Source organism: Triticum dicoccoides, chromosome 2A (genome assembly GCF_002162155.2).
Source record: "Triticum dicoccoides isolate Atlit2015 ecotype Zavitan chromosome 2A, WEW_v2.0, whole genome shotgun sequence".
NCBI lineage: Eukaryota > Viridiplantae > Streptophyta > Magnoliopsida > Poales > Poaceae > Triticum > Triticum dicoccoides.
In genome coordinates, this window is record NC_041382.1 from 14,187,206 (window position 1) to 14,192,393 (window position 5,188).

A 5,188-nucleotide genomic window follows, 5' to 3' on the forward strand; every position below is an offset into this window, starting at 1 on the left:
GATCGGTTGGATCGTGAAGACGTACGACTACTTCCTCTACGTCGTGTCATCGCTTCCGCAGTCGGTCTGCGTTGGGTACGTAGACAACACTCTCCCCCTCGTTGCTATGCATCACATGATCTTGCGTGTGCGTAGGAAAATTTTGAAATTACTACGAAACCCAACACTGACGCCCACGCCGTCGCCGTCGCCATCTCCATCGCCACCCCCACCTCCTCGCATGACGGCGGAGGAGGAGGCCCGGCTCATGGCATGTGTGTTGGAGGACTCCAAGCACACGCACGACGAGCGCCAATAGGCGGACCTCGAGGAGATGATGGTCCTCTCCGCGGCCGGCGACGTCGCCATCCCCGAGCAGGAGATGGTGCCGAAGGAGGAGGTCTTTGGAGGAGCCGCCGGTGGCCGCGTTCCACCCTGACCTGGTGGGCCAAGGGTGGAGTTGGTCGTGCTCCGCTGAGCAGATGGCGGCCGCCCTGGGGGCCGTGAACTGGTTCCCCATGCCGCCGTGGTCGCCGGAGCGGGAGGCCTCGCCTCGGGAGCAGGTGGTGCAGGCACCGCCCACCTTCCAGCCCGCCGCCCTCGTGCACCACGGACCGCCGGCCCACCTGTGGACGCCACCGGACAACGTCGACCTCGTCAGCGACGATGACGACACCAACAGCCAGTGAAGACGGCGACGGCGACGGACACATCACCGACGGGCGCGGCAGGAGCGCGCGGGAGGCGTTTTTTTACTTTGGTTTTATGTTAATTATGAAACTGGGCCTGAGAAACTGGGCCATTTTGTGGCCGTACCCTATATAAGTTTTATGTTTTTTAACTGCGTTTATTTACTTTTTTGGTCATTTCATTTAAGTTTTTAATTTTTTTATTGACGTTCACCCCGGACAGGTTTTGGGGTGCGGCCGCGCGTTGGGCGAACTCACGACCCATCGGACAAACTCGGACATGGATGAACCCATCCGCGCCCCAAAGAGACAAAATCTGGCCAAACCGGACGTCCGTTTAGGGTCGCTATTGGAATTTTGCTAGTAGGCCTTTGGCCCAAAGCCCAACTAAAATTCGGAAATTCTCTTGGCCCATTCATGCACACATGTGAGTGGAGTGAGTGAGGCTAAAGTTTAGAGAGAGTTGCACCTCTTTATAAGGTGAGCTCTTCTACCACTTGTATGAGCATGAGAAGAGGAGACCTACACGCGCGCTCCTCCTCCTCGCTCGCCTCGCCACGCCACGCCTCGTCACGACACGCCGCGGGTTGCGGGATTGAGCCGAGCCGAGGACAGAGCTATGCACGTTGTCTATATTTTTGCTGTACGGGAAAAATTAATGAGTCATTAATTAATAATTAACGGGCGCGTTAATTACTGAACCGTTTCCAATTCTTTTGGATCGTGATGACTCGGACGTGGGGTTTACTCCCATGACCTACCTGGCCCGCACTATAGAGTCAGGCAGACGTCTACCCTAGCCACCGCCGCTTCTATGGTTTCTCACCACCGTTCCAAATCATTGCGATGCCAAGCAAGTCTTCTCCATCCCTCCTTTCGACGTGCACCAGGAGAAGGGACAACAGGCCTCCGGAACCCCGCGCTCTCGTGATCCTGTACGGGAGAGGGGCGATCAGGTTTTTGGGGAGCGCACTCGCGCGACTGCTGGCAGGGACGACTTCGTGAACGGCGACTTCTTCCCCGACCTCGGCAATCTCATCCCCGACGACATGGGCGACAACGTCAACACCGGCGGTGCTGCTCCCGCTGCATCGTATGTGATTCTATCCTTCCTGTTCGAGATCGTGGTAGAATTCATGTTTCTAGTATGTGCCCTAGATGTGATCTGTTCATCTGCTATGCTAGTTCGCATGATTAGTTTAATCTCTGCTACTGTAGACATGATTTATCTTCTAATTATTCGGATTAAATCTCTTAGTAACTTGCTCATATTTCCAACAATCCAAAAACCTGACTATAGGCAATTTACTCCGAGTGGTTTTGTTGCGCTTCTGAAGCCGCCTGCCTTTAAGGGGGCGCAATATAGGAGGTGGCGCACGAGAGCAGTCTACTGGTTTCAAACCATGGGCTGCTATGACGCCACCAAGGGCAAGCCTGAGGGCGATCTTAATCCAGCACAGCTGGAAGCTTTCGTGAAGATCGATACCCTCTTTAAAGGCGCTCTTCTGAGTGTTCTTGATGACTCCATTGTGGATTCGTATATGTAGTTTGACAACGCCAAGGACATGTGGGCTGCGCTCGAGGCCAAGTTTGGTGCCTCGGACACCGGCAACGAGTTGTACGTCATGGAGCAATTCTATGACTACAAGATGACTGATGAGCGCCCTGTTGTACAGCAGGCTCATGAGATACAGTCGCTCGCAAAAGAACTTGAGTACTTCAAGTGTGTGTTGCCGGAGGCATCATTGCCAAGCTTCCACCTTCGTGGAACAATTTTGCTACTTCCCTGAAACACAAGAGACAGGAGTTTTCCGTTGCGGATCTCATTGGTACTCTTGATGTTGAAGATAAGGCGAGAGCAAAGGACACACGTGCTCGAGTTGCTGAGGGAGGTTCTATGCCGACATGGTACAGAAGAAGAACTCCCAGCCCAACAAGTTCAAAAACAATAAGAACAAAACTCAGGGTAAAGGCAAGTTTGATACAAAGAACAAGCCATCACATTCTACCAACTTCAAGAAGAATTTCATAAGAAGGGGAAGGTACTTTGCCATGTATGCGGTGATCCTAATCACCGGGCTCCGAAGTGTCCTAACCGCTTTGAGGAGCGCGAACATGAGAAGAGTGGCAAGTCCGCTAATGTTGTCATCGGTGATATTTATATGAAGGAATCAGGGTACGGTATTTTTCCTACCATCCTTTCAGTATTTCAATCCCCTGATTGGTTAATTGACACCGGTGCCAATGTACATGTTTGTGCTGACGCCTCCATGTTTTCTTCTTACCAGGCAACAGGGACTTCACCCGTGCTGATGGGGAACGGGTCACATGCCATCGTTCGAGGTGTTGGTACGGTCGATCTGAAGTTTACTTCGGGGAAGACTGTGCGTCTGAAGAACATTCATCATGTGCCGTCCATAAATAAAAATCTTGTTAGCGGTTCCCGTTTATGTCGAGATGGTTCTAAGTTGGTTTTTGAATCCAATAAATTTGTAATTTCTAAGTATGGACAATTTGTTGGAAAAGGCTATGAGAGTGGAGGCTTGTTCCGCCTGTCTTTGTCAGATATTTGCACTAAAGTTATTAATAATGTTTGCCACAACAATGAGTCTGATATTTGGCATTCACGACTTTGTCACATTAACTTTGGTTGCATGACGCGGCTAGCCAATATGAATTTAATTGCGAAAATCTCTACTATCAAAGGCTCTAAGTGCCAAGTATGTGTGCAAGGTAAGCAACCTCGCAAGTCCCATAAGAATGCAGAGGCAAGAGACTTGGCGCCACTAGAGCTTATACATTATAATCTTTGTGAGATGAATGGCCTGTTGACAAAAGGTGGAAAGAGATACTTCATGACGTTGATTGATGACTCCACTAGATATTGTTATGTGTATCTCCTGAAATCAAAAGATGAGGCTTTAACTTTCTTCAAAAACTATAAAGCTGAGGCAGAGAACCAACTTGATCGACAAATTAAACGGCTTAGGTCCGATCGTGGTGGAGAGTATTTTTCCAATGAATTTGATCTGTTTTGTGCGGAACATGGTATAATCCATGAGAGGACGCCTCCCTACTCACCTCAGTCAAATGGGGTAGCCAAAAGAAAGAACCGAACTCTAACTGATATGGTTAACACCATGTTAGACACATCGGGTCTTTCCAAGGAATGGTGGGGGAGGCGCTAATGACTGCGTGTCATGTCCTAAACCGAGTTCCCGCAAAGCATAGGACCATGACTCCGTTTGAGGAATGGGAAAGGAAAAGATCGAAACTCTCTTACCTTGTACTTGGGGTTGTTTGGCGAAAGTCAATATACGAATTCCCAAGAAGCGCAAGCTTGGACCAAAAACCGTGGATCGTGTTCTTCTGGGCTATGCTTTTCATAGCATCGGCTATAGATTTTTGATAATAAAATCTGAGGTATCCGACATGCATGTGGGTACGATTATGGAGTCAAATGATGCAACTTTCTTTGAGGACATATTTCCTATGAAGGATATGTTGAGTTCATCAAATCAGGAGATACCTACTCCATCTAGTGAGGAATTCACTGTAATTCCTGAACCCACCATTGCGATGGAACACGTTGAGAATCCTGTAGAGGGTGAGAATGGAACTCCTGTGAGGAGTAAGAGACAGAGGACTGCAAAGTCCTTTGGTGATGATTTCATTGTGTACCTCGTGGATGACACACCCAGGACTATTTCAGAAGCCTATGCGTCTCCTGATGCTGACTACTGGAAGGAAACTATACGTAGCGAGATGGATTCCATCTTAGCTAACGGTACCTGGGAGATCACTGACCGTCCTTATGGGTGCAAACCTGTAGGATGTAAGTGGGTGTTCAAGAAGAAGCTTAGACCTGATGGTACGATTGAAAAGTACAAGGCACGGCTTGTGGCCAAGGGTTATACCCAGAAAGAAGGTGAAGACTTCTTTGACACTTACTCACCCGTGGCTAGACTGACCACAATTCGGGTGCTACTATCACTGGCTGCCTCACATGGTCTTCTCGTTCATCAAATGGACGTTAAGACAACTTTCCTCAATGTAGAGTTGAAGGAGGAAATTTACATGGATCAGCCAGATGGTTTTGTAGTACCTGGTCAGGAAGGAAAGGTGTGCAAGTTATTAAAGTCTTTATATGGCCTTAAACAAGCTCCTAAGGAGTGGCATGAGAAGTTCGAAAGAACATTAACTGCTGCCGGCTTTGTAGTAAACGATGGTGACAAGTGTGTGTACTATCGCTATGGTGGGGGCGAAGGAGTTATTCTTTGTCTGTTATTCGACGACATACTGACCTTTGGAACCAAACTTGATTTAATCAAGGAGGTTAAGGATTTCTTATCTCGCTGTTTTGAGATGAAGGATCTAGGAGTAGCTGATGTTATCTTAAACATCAAGCTGTTGAGAGATGAGAATGGTGGGATCACACTGCTTCAGTCTCACTATGTGGAAAAGGTCTTGAGTCGTTTTGGGTATAGCGACTTCACGCCTTCTCCAACTCCATATGATGC